The 14,612-nt window shown below is 47.6% G+C and overlaps 1 protein-coding gene across 2 annotated transcripts in view; it reads right to left on the bottom strand.

Moving 5' to 3' along the window:
* The window catches only part of ITGB1BP1 (integrin subunit beta 1 binding protein 1), a 192,341-nt gene extending 177,750 nt beyond the window's left edge, over nt 1-14,591 (bottom strand). For both annotated transcript variants that reach the window (XM_085610729.1, XM_085610728.1), the window contains exon 1: nt 14,456-14,591. The gene's annotated coding sequence lies outside the window, so the exon portion shown is untranslated. The remainder of the gene's footprint in view (nt 1-14,455) is intronic.
* Nucleotides 14,592-14,612: the final 21 nt, after the last annotated feature.

Below are 14,612 nucleotides of genomic sequence, written 5' to 3'. Positions count from 1 at the left end.
CTACATCCTACAGAACACCCCCTTTTGTTTCCCCAGGACTTGGTTCCGGGAGCTAGACAGTCTAATAACCAAATTTCTCTGGAATGGAGGACGGGCCCGCGTGGCTCTGTCTGTTTGCCGGATTCCCTCCTACGATGGGGGTATGGGGATGACGCACTTGTATCTGTATTTCTTGGCGGTACGCCTCTTGGTAGTCCACGACTGGTTCAATGGGGGCTGGTCTGACCCAGCCTACAGGCTTGAGCTGAGCAATCTTGGTCTAGCTAACATCCAGGGCATGATGTTCGGGGAGGCCCATTTCATCCCGATTGCCTGATGTGACGCGCTCCGTGCTACTGGCCGGGCGAGCCTCGCTGTGGCACACCGGATGGACATGTAGGCTGACCCAGTGTACTCCCCTCTGGCATGGGATTTGGCTCTGGGAGGTCAGTGGACTACAGGGGTTTAAAACTTGGGACATTATTGGCGTCTCACAGCTAGGGGACGTATGGGCTAGGGGCCATATGCTGTCCTCCCAGGAGCTCCAAACCTACTCCCTACATTCGTCCCAATTCTATAAATACTTGCAACTGAGACATGGGCTCCATATGCACATTGCGGATGACACAAGGCTTCCCGAATATAGACCCTCTGAGGCTCAGACGATGATGGGCGACTTAGGTAAGAGAGGGGTCTCCCGCAATTATCGCACCCTAGTTAATAACACCCCCACCTCCTTTGATAAGTTGAGGGCTCAATGGGTGGGCCCCCTTGACGAGGTGGATTGGCGCGATGCCCTCATGGCCCCTAGAACAGTTACCGTCTCTGCCAGACTATTTTATAAAGGACTTTGTCCCTAAAACAGGATGCTACATCAGAGACAGTATGGCCATGATTAACTTAGTCGAACATCACCCCTTTAATAATGATACAGACATTCTGTGTACAATGGATGTCGAATCCTTGTACACGAACATCCCACAAGTTCAGGCATTACTGGTCATCGAACAGACACTTAACTTGAGACCACGCCTGCATGCTGTACCCACCATCTTTATACTACAGTTGCTCGAACTGTGCCTCACAAGAAACTTCTTCACCTTCGACAAGGAGTACTTCCAACAAGTTAAGGGAACTTCTATGGGGGCAGTTTTTGTACCCGACTTGGTTATACTATTCATGGACCATCTGGAAATCTCTAAAATTCTCACCCCCAACAATCCCTTCCGCTCATGGATATCCTTATGGAAAAGATACATTGACAACATTTTCCTTATCTGGCATTCTAGTGAAGATAACCTTAATCATTTCCTGCACTGGCTCAACAATAATTGCCATGGGCTCACTTTCACACAGAAGAACCTCTATACCATTTCTTGAACTCACCATTCACCATTCTGAGGGCAAGCTAATCACTAGTCTCTATAGAAAGCCTACCGAACGTAACACCTTGTTGAGGTATGAAAGTAATCATCCACGTGCCTTACGTGATTCTCTACCTTACTCTCAGTTCTTACGTATCAGACGTAATTGTTTCCTGAAAGAAGACTACTTTCATGAGGCCTCTTTCCTTTCCACCAAGTTACTCGCTCGCGGATATCCCGGACGACTTGTACGCACTGCACTCAAAAGAGCTTGGTACTGCCCCAGTGGATGCTGTTCATAAAAATCACGGAAAGATGTGCGTGAGTACACCATTTGAAAATTGTGTGATGGATTATAATAATGCTGAAAGGAGTTGCAATGGAGGACTGGTTTGTGTAGAGGCAGATCCCCACATGTCCCGACACCCCTAACGAAGGGAACTTCCCAAAATGCATTGGGTTATTTTAAATAAAATCGTGACATGAGGAAGCATGTAATTCTCCTGTGTTTATGTGAAAAACCACGAATAAATATGAGAATGAGTAAAATGAATTGAAGAAAAATAATGAGAAAAAGTGAAGAATAGAGGAGAAAAATATGGAATAATTGAGGAGTTAAACGTGAATTTGATTTATTGGATTCATTTGTGATGGTCGTGTCTGTGCCGCTTGAATGGGGCCTCAATGTGGCTCCATCGTGTACCTTGTACATTGCAGCGCAATTGGGCGAAGCAAGCGTGCACGCTAATAGTGTTTTGAAACTATTGAGTACACTAAGTATGGAGTAAGTTAAAACGGAGTACAACGGTGTGCATCTCACCACTTTTGATTGACATTCTCTTATCCCCCAAGCCCAAGCCTAATCAAAATCGCATGGTACGCATCACCACCTTTTCACCAGTCTCACACACCATTCGGAAATGCGTTTTGAAAAATTGGTCCATACTCAACGCCGGCACCATTAAAATTGAACGTCCGCTCTTTGCAGTTCGCAAAAGTCGGAATATAAAAGATCACCTTGTCAGAGCAGCTCTCCCCAACCCAAGACCAGCTTCCACACTGAACAAACTTTGGGGCCTTGAGCCCCTTATAGGACATGCAAAGTGTGGCAATTGTACCGTTTGTGATCTCACTGTTGAAGGCAAAGAATTCACATTTAACAATGTAAAAGTAAAATCTAAATGTTTCACCCACTGTAATTCGTGTAATGTGAGCTATTTAATTCAATGCCCGTGCCAAAAGATCTATATTGGACAAACAACCCAGAAAGCACGAATACGGATATGCCAACATCGCAGCAGAATTTGCTGCAAAACTTCCAATGCCCCTCGTGTTGAACACTTCTCCAGTTTGGGCCACAGTGAAGATGACATCAAATAGACAATAATCAGTGTGGTAAAGCCCCCACCAAGAGGCGCAGATATCGGCAATCTTCTTAATAAGGAAGAACTGAAATGGATTCTGCGCACTGAGAGCATAACAAATGGACTAAATAGAAACAAGGACTGGACAACCCTATTGTAATGTCTGTCAGGCTATCACAAACGAAATTTAAAACTCTGGTTTTATTCTTTACCACCAATTGTTTTTAATATGTCACCACAGGACTTCACCTGTCAGTAGAACAATTGCTTCATTCTATGGTATTAAAATGTTTCCTCTCTTAATTAATTTTTTCCATACTTTAATTCCTCTTCTTATGCTGTTATTCACACGCAATTGTAACCACAGATTAATCAGTGTTTATATAATAGCTATTAAGCACTTGAATAAATGAGCACATGGATTTCCATACAACCATAGTCGCGCGCACCCACACCCAACATGGCCGCCGCAATTGCTTGTTTTATTCACGACCTCATCTCACGCTATTTAAACCACCAGGCGAGTACTGTCTGCCCATTGAGCACGCCACTCGACTAATTCAGGATTCCCTGCCTTTGAGCACCGCACGCGTTTCCAGATTGAAGGTGAGCCACCCTCCACTACTCCATGTCCGGTACACTTGTACCTTCACCACATGTGTTAGTAATCCCCGCATTTCTCAACTTTCATAAATCCGAGCGGCTTCTAATGAATACCCTTGAAGCCACCGTGCACACCCGCATGCTTCATTAGAGGTAAGAGGCAGTCCACCCGTACCCTCTCCGGCCCCGACCTTACGCCGTACTTACACGTTGCACCTTTCCCATAGGCACCCCGCTATCCCGTTCCACCGGCGGCCCGCAACGGTCACCGCGCCATACGACCGAGGAACCCAGGAGCATCTACCGCCTCCTTTGGATATCTACTGCCACACCTTTACCTCTAGGTCTTAAACAGAGGTAAACAGCTGCCCCACCAAGTGGTTTTGTATAGCACTTGAGCCCTGAGTACCACCACTAGACCGGCTCATCTCCCCATCCCTTTTTCTCACCTTCCAGGCCATTGCGCTCTCCGTCACCTTAGTCACCCCGCGCAAGTATTGTAATCCTGCCACGACACCTGTGGTAAGTGTTTAACTCTTCCTGCCTGCCAGCTAAGGCCCCCAGAATTCATACCGCGTCAGGGCGCACCAGCCCCCCCAGGCTATTTTCACACGCCGCTTATTAGTCTAATGCCGCCGCCCACATTCACCTCCATCACTAGGTATGCTTAATTGACTAGCACTTGTCAATGAGCCGTCTGCACTTTGCAACTGAGGGAGGCTTCCCTATTTAATACCACACTCTCAATTCTTTCCTTTCTTTTTTCTCTCTTCCCCATTTTTCCTGGATTCTATGTAATGTTGTATAGATTGTATGTCCTTCAGGCATCTATTTTAATCTGTCCTGATAATGATCCCATTATTCTTTTAAAAGGGATCGAAACGTCGCTGACTCGCTATCGACTTGCTTGACACCGTCCACACAAACTTATTTCTATGTAACGGCTGTGTTCTTTAATGCGCTTGTTTAACCCTTCACATTTCCAAAACAAACATGTTTTCTTGCCTGTTTTTTTTTCCTCGTTATTAATAATATTTTTTGTTCACCTTTATTTGTGTTCACTTTGATGCTTTGGATGCAGGTATGTGTCCCACTTTATTTTTGTTGAGCTTGATCGTAAAAATTAGGAAATATTAAATCTGACTGTTCGGCTGGACAGTAGCAATATAGTATTGATTCTAGTCTATATTCTTGCTTACCGTATCCTCTATCAAGAACCACTGTTCTCTAAATTAATGCTACCCAATGTCCTTGTATACCATTTGGGTTCCCTTGTTTTTCTTTAAATTAATACATGTTTGTTGGGAACATCCCAACCTCTGTAGCCTATGAGGTTAGAAAGATGCTTGAATGTAGCATAGAAGGCAGGGAGATCAGGGAAGCATTTATGCAAGTTACAGAAGGTTAGGTTTCCTGACCCCAAGGGGTTCCCTCCAGAATTATACAAATGCCTGGGGAGTAAACTGGTGGACCCTGTAAGGGACATGTTCTATAAGGCTAAGGGGGGATGGGATCCCTCCTGCAGAACCTCCAGATGGCCACCATAGTGCTGATTCACAAGGGGGGTAAACCTGTGGAGCAGTGTACCTCCTATAGACCTATCACTCTGTTCAACCTGGAGGTGAAGATCTTGAACAAGGTGTTAGTGAACCACCTAATCCAGGTCATTGATAAGTTAAAATCCCCAGACCACTCGGGCTTTATGTCCCACAGGTCCAAGAGGCACAGCCTCCGTCGGCTGTTTGGATACTTAACGAAACAGGGAACTCTGAGGGAGCCAATGGTTATGCTGGCACTAGTTGCTGAAAAGGCATCTAACTTTGTCGAGTAGGCCTACTTGTTGTCGGTACTGCAGAAGATGGGGTTTGGGCCAGAGTTCCTCACATGGGTTTGGCTCGTCTACACCAGAACCTAGGCAGAGGTCAATGGAGGGCTGTCCAGTGAGTTTGATTCGAACAGAGGGAGCGCCCACTCGCCCCTACTGTTCCCGCTTGCCATGAAGCCTCTGGCTAACTGTGTGAGGGTGGACGCCAAAATTAGAGGAATAAGGTGGACACCGGACTGGCAAGATGCGATCTCATATACAGATGATCTCTTACTCTACTTCGCAGACCGAGCTCATTCCATGACCCATATTTTAGATATCCTGACCATATTCGGGAAATACTCAGGGGTGCTCATCAGTCGGACCAAGTCTGTGGCGTTGCCCCTCACACCACAACACCCCCAGTGGGCTGGGAGTGCCCACTGCGCTGGTTGCGGAGGAGGTTTATGTACCTGAGCATATACATTACACCTGACCAGACGGATTTCCGCAGGTGCAACTAAGGAGGGTCCTCATGGACAATAAAACAGACGTGGGACACTGGCGGAAACTCTCACTCTCACTGATGGACATAGCTTTCCTGTATCAAATGATCACCCTGCCCAAGTTCCTATAGATGATACAAAATACGAGGTGCCGAAACTTTCCTCCAGGTGGCAGATGCCGCAAAACACTACTCCTTTGGGTAAGGGGTGTCACGTGCATTGCTCTATCTTCGCTCACTAGAAACCCATATGAGGGGGGTATAGCGCTCCCAACCTCTGTCTACGTTACTGGGCAACTCAGTTACTGGTGGTAAATGGGTAGGCTTTCGAATCTCAACAAAAGGCGGCCCCACCACATTGGCCGGGGCAACCTTGAGCATATGGGGTGGGTGGGTGTGGAGCAGACAGTGCCCAAATATGCTTTATTACTTTGTAACAGAGCCCTGATGGTAGCAAAGAGGGACATTGCGCTGTTGTGGGGCAGCCAAAAGACTCAAACTGTAAACCAGTGGTTAGCAAACCTAGATTGGAGCATGCTGGCAGAGAAATTAGTCTACATGGTACAGGATGCTTGAGAAAATTTGATAAGGTGGGGGACCCTGGCAGGAATTCAGAGTCCTTGACTAACACCCCATCGATGTGGGGAAAAGGTGGGTGCCCAAGGAAGCCAAGATGTATGAGGCATGGTGCTGTGCAATGTGGGAACTCTTGTTGTGTACTGACATAAAGCATGGGGAATGCTAGGACTGGTTTAGTTCTTTACCAGCGAACAGGAATCTGCGCGACCTGATTTCAAAAATTCTCAATTTGATCAATATGGTTTGTATCATCTGTAAACGCTTAATAAAAATAGTTGAAAAACATTATATTAAAATCGGTTTAATGTAAATTTCACAGGAGTTGTTGAACAGAATGTGTTGTAACATGAAGATTCCTGCTTATTTCTAATGAACTTCAGCAATGCAATAAACATCCTGCCATATATGTTTCTGTATTAGCTAATGATCGAGGTAAAATGGTAGTTAGCACTTTCTTGGTGGAAAACAAAATGTTGAACACAGTGACAGGTCATTTCTGAGTAGGCTTTCCCAGGGAACTGGTCACGGATCAGGGAATGCCCTTCATGTCTCGCCTCTCCCTGAACATTAAGCAGATTCGCACTTCGGCGTACCACCCCCAAACAGATGAGTTGGTGGAACGCTACAACGCCACCCTCAAGACAACTCTAAAGAAGCTTTTGGATCTTGAGATGCCTCTGTGCCTGCAGACGAGAGGGCTGAGAAATGCGCATTTTGAGACATATCTGATCAGCTTACCCCATCAGCTCTACTTGGGGCGCACATCACCCCATATTATGTTTTCCCAGACATATGTTTAAGCTCGAGCCCTTGGTAACCCTCCAAGGGGGCATCGAGGTATGAAGTAGGCCAATCCCCGAAGTGCCAGGACCCTGCAGTCTGTTACTGGCAATCTAGAATGGACCGAATCGGGTCCCTAAAATCGCGCTAGCCACGGGGCTTTTAATGCGATGCGAGGAGACATGTTCATCAGGTTTGTTGCTTTTGCATTTCCTCTTAAACATTAACCGGTGCTGCACCGCTTCAGGGCACTATGCTGGACGGTTCAGTGAGTACACGGATGAAATTGCACTGGCCAGTTCCAGCCTGCATCCCAAATAGTATTTCTGAATTAAACTCCAGTCCAAATATCGCATGTGCTTAAAAGATAAGGCGTACTGGAAATGTGTGCGCCCAGAATGTCGGCAGTCAATTGCAAGACGTCCCTTAAACTTTTATTGTTATACATCCGAGTGTAAATAGTTGTATGTTAGTATTACATGCGATTCACGAGGGAGTACCACTCTCTTAATTCTATTTATTTATATATATATTTAAGTGCCAAGTCAGAGCAGTGCACACTATTTCTATGGTTACATTATTCACAATAGACATGGGGGGGTTAAAAAGAGGTACTTTTCCAATCTTATGGAAGAATCAAAGCGTGATGGAAGGGGCGATTGACATCTTTTTATACCAAATAGAGAGAAAAGCCCCCAAATAACTTCAAACTGTGTACAAAGCTTGCTTCTAGCCATGGCAATATGTTTAAGGCTTGGGTCCTCTCCTCCAGCTTGCGGTGTAAATAATACACGTATTCGTTCCATGCTGCCCTGACCCTCTATTCACGAGCAGGGGAGACTTTCTCACAACGTGTGCAGGCTTGCAAAGTGCGTAAAAATTAATTGAAAAGGTGGAACAAAATGAGATTGTTAAAACATTCATTAAAATCGAATTATCCTGCCAAAAACAGCCGTAACCGCTGTTTCGAGAGAGTCCTAAACTTAAGGTGGCATGCAATCATTGGGACAGGGTTGGACAAAACCCACGCGATGAAAATAGGTTTGGGGAAATTGAACAAGAAAAGTAAATAGCAATTAGCTACTGATGTGCCATTAAGTAAGTTTCTGCCCAGTAATGCGCGAAGACTGTCCGATAAAAACAGCACGCATCTCTCGTATAACAAGAGTGCTCCTCACATAACAAACTGCGTCTTGTTTAAAACTGACAGCGAAAGCCAGCGCGTGAGCGTGTTTGTTTACTTAGGAACGCAAGATCACGATAAGGAAGGTATGCAGCTCCTGATACTGCTAATTAGAAACAGATGGCACCCTAAAGATAAAAATTGCTTCCCGACAGCTAAGCAGACGATCCTGTCCAGATGGGCGGGACGAAAAGGGCGGCAACAAAAAGACCTCATTTCCAATGGCAGGCCACCGTTTAGCATAAACTGTGACGCCAGCCAATGAAAAAGAGGGGCGTGGCTTCAAGTCCCCTTCTGAAATCTCCTCATTAACAATATGTCTCGCAGAGCGAGCACTTGAGCCAGCGAGGTCGTTGTCCTCCTTCACCAGCCAGCCGACCAACTGACTGGTGTGGAACTTCCACGCAAGGCACACCAGGTTATTATCAATATTCAGTACAGGATTTAAGAGATGACTACTCAACAATCAACGTTAACATCGCAAATTATAGAAGTTTGGAGTAATGATCATTATTTTCTGACGCCAAATCACTCCCTCCTTTGTGAGTTTCTAATTTGTAACTTTGTGGGTTTCTAATTTGTAACTTTGAGTGGCCACCCAGGAAAGAGAAGAAATAGCTAACTTTACATAGTTTGACGTCACTAATAATCACCAAAAGTATAAGTGGTAACGAAAATGGAAAAAAAAGTGAGAGGAATTGTAGTCTTCATGCATGACGTGATGACATAGAGCGCGGCGGCCATTTTGGGTGCCGGCATATCGCCCGCGAGCGCGGAACACAATCCCTGACGCTCTCCCGATGCAATGTAATAAATGTTCAACAAACCTGTACTTACCTGCCACGATCCTTGGTATGGGCTGTTATTCCAACCCCAGATCAACACACCACAAATGGCGACGAGGGGCTGGGATCAACAAAGAAGAGGACCAAGAAGCACCTGAACCGGGGATACATGTGGCCAGGTGCTCCGGAGACACAGAGATCGACCCACAACAGGTACATATAGAGTGAGAGCGCGGAAGAGGGGATGCACAGTGCCAGGAGCATTAATACACGCGGAAACACACACCGCACTCGGAGAGGGCATCCTAAGCCACCTTGCTAAGAAGCCCTGACCACGCGGCAGGGAAGATCGGCACCAAAGACACAGCCAGCCCCGGCAGGACACTATAACGCAGCAAGTGCGGGCGCGGCAGACACACGTGGGTCCACCGAAGCGGAGCGAAGAGAGGCCCAGAAAACAAGCACCAGGCACAGAAACAAAGCCCTCCACACCTCAATAGACAAGAGGAAAGGGGTGAGGCCCTGGCGGAGCAGGCAGAGCAAGGCAGAGGGGGTGGAGCGGCGGCGCAACAGAGCCCCCCACGCCGGCACAGACAAAGCGCGCCAGGCAGTCCGAGGGGAGAAGAAGAGTCACCAGGGAGGAGAGAGGAAATGTGCGCCCAACCGTCCTCACTCACGACACCGATCCCCTTCCTACCCAAACCGGGAGACCCCTCGATGAAATGGGAGGATTGGAGGGAATACTTTATGAACTATCTAGAAGCTCTGGAGGACGAGAATGGAGAAGCATTTCCCAGCAAAAGGAGGAAGAGGATATTGCTGCACAACCTAGGACCGGAAGGATTCAGAGTATTCCAGAACATAGTTCCCACGCCAAGGCAGGCAGCGGATGACGATGTGTTCCAGCACGCGATAGATGACTTAAATAAACACTATAGACCAGCAGTATGCACGTCTATAGACAGATACAACTTCCAACAACGGAAGCAAGCAGTGGGGGAGTCCATAGATTAATACGCAGCAGCGTTGAGGAAATTGGCAGTCACGTGTAAGTTCGGCACATTACATGATGAATTCATCAAGGACCAAATAGTCATGCACACCACCAACTCGACGATACAGGACAAGCTATGGGTCAATGGAGAGGCGACTCTGAAGGAGGTCATAGCCATGGTAAAAAAGGCGGAGCTATCGAAGAGATGTGCTGAAGCGGCGAAAAAAGAGGTGGCTCCTAGGCACATGGTGAACAAAGTCACGGAAGCAGAGGCACCAGAGAGAGGCAAGGAAGCAACAGGGGACACGAGGACACAGACCAAATGGACGCCCAGACCAGCACCGGCGAGGAAACCGGGCACTGAAAGCAAGAACATGTGCTACAGGTGCGGCAGTCTGTCTCACCCAGCGTATGACAAGCGGTGTCCGGCCTTCAAGGCCAAATGCATGTTTTGTGGGATAACTGGGCATTATGAGAAAGTATGTCGCCGTAAGCAAAAAAGAATAGCGGTCAAGTATGTTGCACAAGAGACGGTGGAAGAAGGAGAAAATGAAGAAGACGACGTCAGTGTGCTGTGCATAGACGAACACATACCTGGGATCAACTGTAACCGCTCCAAGAAACCCCAATGCGACCTGGTAAATGGAGGTGTACCAATACAGATGGTAGCTGATTCTGGATCCCCCTACACCATAATACAATGAAATGTGTGGGACGAACACTTCAAGAACCACCTGGGTGACCACCTGGAGCCCCCAGACATTCGCCCAGTCACGTTCACAGGAGACCCCATCCCCATGGTAGGATACCGCAGTCTGAAATTCGAATTCAAGAAGCGAAGAGCCAGGTGCAAATTATATGTGGCAGAGAAGGGTCCTTCGGTCCTAGGGTGGATAGACCAAGGAGACCTAGGAATACAGTTGAACCCAGGTGGCATCACACAAGTCGTGATGACCAGCGACGCCCAGCGGCCGGATGCAGGAAAACTGAAGGAAGAGTTTCCCACTATGTTCGGAGGCAAGGTCGGCAAATTAGCAAAATTCATGCACAAGATTGAACTCAAAACAGATGCCAGACCGGTGTGCCACAAAGTAGGAAAAATCCCCCTGGCGATCAGAGAACAGGTACAACAAGAACTTCACAGACTAGAAGAAAACGGCATCATAGAACCGGTAACAAGCGCTGAGTGGTTGGCTCCGTTGGTGGTCGCCATGAAACCGAACTGCAAAATACGCCTGTGTGTGGACCTGAGGGAGTTGAACAAGAACATCATAGTAGAAAAGTTCCCTCTTCCAAGAATAGACAAGATGCTAGCAAAAACCAAGGGGGTGAAATGGTTCTCGACCATTGATCTCACATCTCAGATCGCACTGCACCATACCTGCCGGAAGTTGACATCCATCATAACTCCCTTTGGGTGCTATCAGTTTCGCAGGATGCCGTTTGGACTGGCCTCGGCAGCAGCCGTATTTCAGAAACTGATGCACAAGTTGTTTCGCGAAGTAGAAGTAGTGCAGTACTTCCAAGACGACATCCTGGTAATGGGCATGAATAAAGCTGACCACGATGCCAAGTTGTCTAAAGTCCTACAAGTCCTAGAACGCAATGGACTCACGGCAGAGTGGGACAAGTGCCGGTTTGGTATGACGTCAGTCACGTACCTAGGGCATGTGATCAGCGACCAAGGCATCACACCCAAACGGTCCAATGTCAAGGCGATATGTGAAGCACAACCACCGAGGACGAAGGAGGAAGTCAGGTCATTCCTAGGCATGGCCGAGTTCTACAGCAAATTCGTACAGCACTTCGCTACGAAAACACATCACTTGCCACAACTTCTACGGGACAAGACCAACTTCGAATGGACGAAGGAAACACAAGAAGAGTTCCAAAGGATAAAAACGGACATCAGCACAGCCGTACCTCTGTGTGGATACGATCAGCAAGCCAGATCTGTATTGACGATGGGCGCCAGCGAGAGGGGCCTAGGAGCAGTCCTAATGCAGGAGTCAAAAGGAGGAAAACTGTCCACCCTCAGCTTCGCATCTAGATCATTGTCGCCCACGGAACAGAAGTATAGCGTGACAGAAAAGGAAATGTTGGCAGTAGTCTGGGCCATGGAAAAGTTCCGCCAGTTCCTATGGGGCACGAGATTCAAGCTGAGAACAGACCATAAGCCCCTGGTCAAAGTCCTAACGTCGTCAGGACATGCTACGGCGACACCCCGCATCGCGAAGATGACCTTGAAATTATTAGACTATAGGTATGATGTGGAACACATCACAGGACAAAAGAACAAGGTGGCTGACTACCTCAGCCGAGCATCAGCCATGGAAGAAGCTCCAGGCACGTCTGTAGAGGAGGATACTAAAGTGGCGTTCATGGAAGATCACAAACGAGTGATAAGTGAACAAGAGTGGAAGGAAGCGTACGAGACCGACGCAGACATAGGAGCAGTCAAGCAATGCATACTAAGGGGATGGCCGGAAAAGAGGCATATGGGGATGGCGCTCAGGAAATTCTTTGAAGTAAGAGAGGAATTATCAGTTTGCGACCAAGGGATCTTCCTGAGGAGAGGAGAGAAGGTAGTTCCCCCCAACAAGTTGATCCCGCATTTACTGGCTCTCATTCCCGAGGGTCTCCTGGGCATCGTAAAGACAAAGCACAGGGCAAAGCAGATGTACTGGTGGCCGGCGATGGACAACCAGATAGAAAGGCACATGCGAGAGTGTGACCAATGCCAAAGAGCGGACAAGTCCCAGAGCCTTATGCGACCACCCTTAGGAAAGTTTGACAACCCAGATAATCCCTGGGAGGACCTATCGATAGACATGCTGGGTCCGATATTGGATGGTCAGGGAATCCAGAAATACGTGTTAGTACTCGTAGACAGGTACTCCAAGTGGCCCGAGGGGGACATACAAGAAGACATGAACACGGACAAAATATTAAAGTTCCTAACGGCTGTTTTCCTTAGGGAAGGTATTCTACACTCCCTCCTAAGTGACAATGGGTCCCAGTTTGTACCAGACAAGTGGAACGCATACATGGGAAGGGATGGTATAAAGGTCATCCATATACCATCCGGCAGGAAATGGACTAGCCGAGAGGTTTAACCGAGTCATCATGGGGTCTGTACAGTCTGCGATAGGAACTGGAAAGGAATGGGAGAAGGAATTGAAGAGCATGTTGTGGGCGTACAGGATTACCCCGACCAGCACAGGATACAGCCCTTTCCAGATCCTAAGGGGTAGAGACCCATTCACGAAAGACAACGTAGCATGGAAGGAGCGCACCATCACGCGCAAGTGGTCCCCGGCAGTAGTGCACCACAACCTAGAAAAAGCGCAAGGAATATACACGGAACACTTCAACAAAAGAAGAAATGTCAAGGAGACGGAGCTAGAGAGAGGAGAATGGGTTCGAGTCAAACTAGCCCAGTTAAGAAGGAAAGGGGACAGCAAATTCAGCGCACCCTTGCAGGTGGAAGAGGTTTACAACCGGTCAGCCCTACTGAGCGATGGGAAGGTTTGGTCACAGGACAGGATGTCTAAGTGCAACAAGATTCTGCGATGGAATGGAAGAGAAAGAGGACAGGTGACACCTCCCCAGACTCAAGGGGCTAAATCCAACCCAGTGGAAGCAAGCACAGGAAGCCCCGGAGAAAGAGAGAGAGATGCAGAAGCAGAGGTTGGGAGCGACCTCGGTGCCTCGGAGCTCTTGGAAAACTACAGTGGATCTCTAAGCAGGGGAGTTTCCCTGAGTACTGAAAGTGGTGAGGCGAAAAACTCCCAAGAGGGGACCGAGCACACCTCTGGCACCCCAGTGAGACGCACCCGTACCAGACGAGCAGTGGTAAGACCGTCGAAGTATAGAGACTTTGAGATGGGAGACGGGAAAGAGTCCGCCCGCAAGTAGACTGTTAAAATTTATCTTATTTGAAAAATGTTTATCAATAAAGAAGGGAGATATGTAGCGTCGCGCTCTAGTCTTCACGCATGACGTGATGATGTAGAGCGCTGCGGCCATTTTGGGTGCCGGCATATCGCGCGGAGCCCGGAAGACGTTCCCCGGCGCTCTCCCGATGCAATGTAATAAATGTTCAATAAACCTGTACTTACCTGCCACGATCCTTGGTATGGGCTGTTATTCCAACCCCAGATCAACACACCACAGGGTTTGTCCTGTTTTTGTACGTATGGTGATGGTGTGTCGTGTGTATAAGTAGCGGTATAGGGGATAGACTGGAGTAGAGATGAAATGTTGCTGCAAAATAAATTGCCTGTGGACGGTGTTCCTATGTTCCAGGATGACAACTAGAGTTTGGGAGAACAGTCCTATAAAGATGCTGGTTCGGACAGGAACGTCAGAGATCTTATAATATTACTGTATTTTGATGTGGAAATTATGAATTATCGCGTACGTCCCGATCCAAAATACTCTATATTATTAATCGCACTGGCATTCCAGCAACATTCCGCCCTCTTCACTCAGTCCCGTGGTGTTATTTCTTACCCCCTCCAATGCATCTCCGGACAGATTCAGTCTGATGTCGACTTGACAGACAGGTCGTGTCTACAAGCCTCTCATGACACGCTCTGTCACCAGGCGTCGCTCTACACCTCAGTACCACGCTCTATGGTTCCTGTTAGCTTTCGATGTAGTTCATTCG

The sequence above is a fragment of the Triturus cristatus genome, chromosome 6 (genome assembly GCF_964204655.1).
Source record: "Triturus cristatus chromosome 6, aTriCri1.1, whole genome shotgun sequence".
NCBI lineage: Eukaryota > Metazoa > Chordata > Amphibia > Caudata > Salamandridae > Triturus > Triturus cristatus.
The sequence above is the reverse complement of the archived record's forward strand: the minus strand, read 5'-3'. Positions and strand labels throughout refer to the sequence as shown.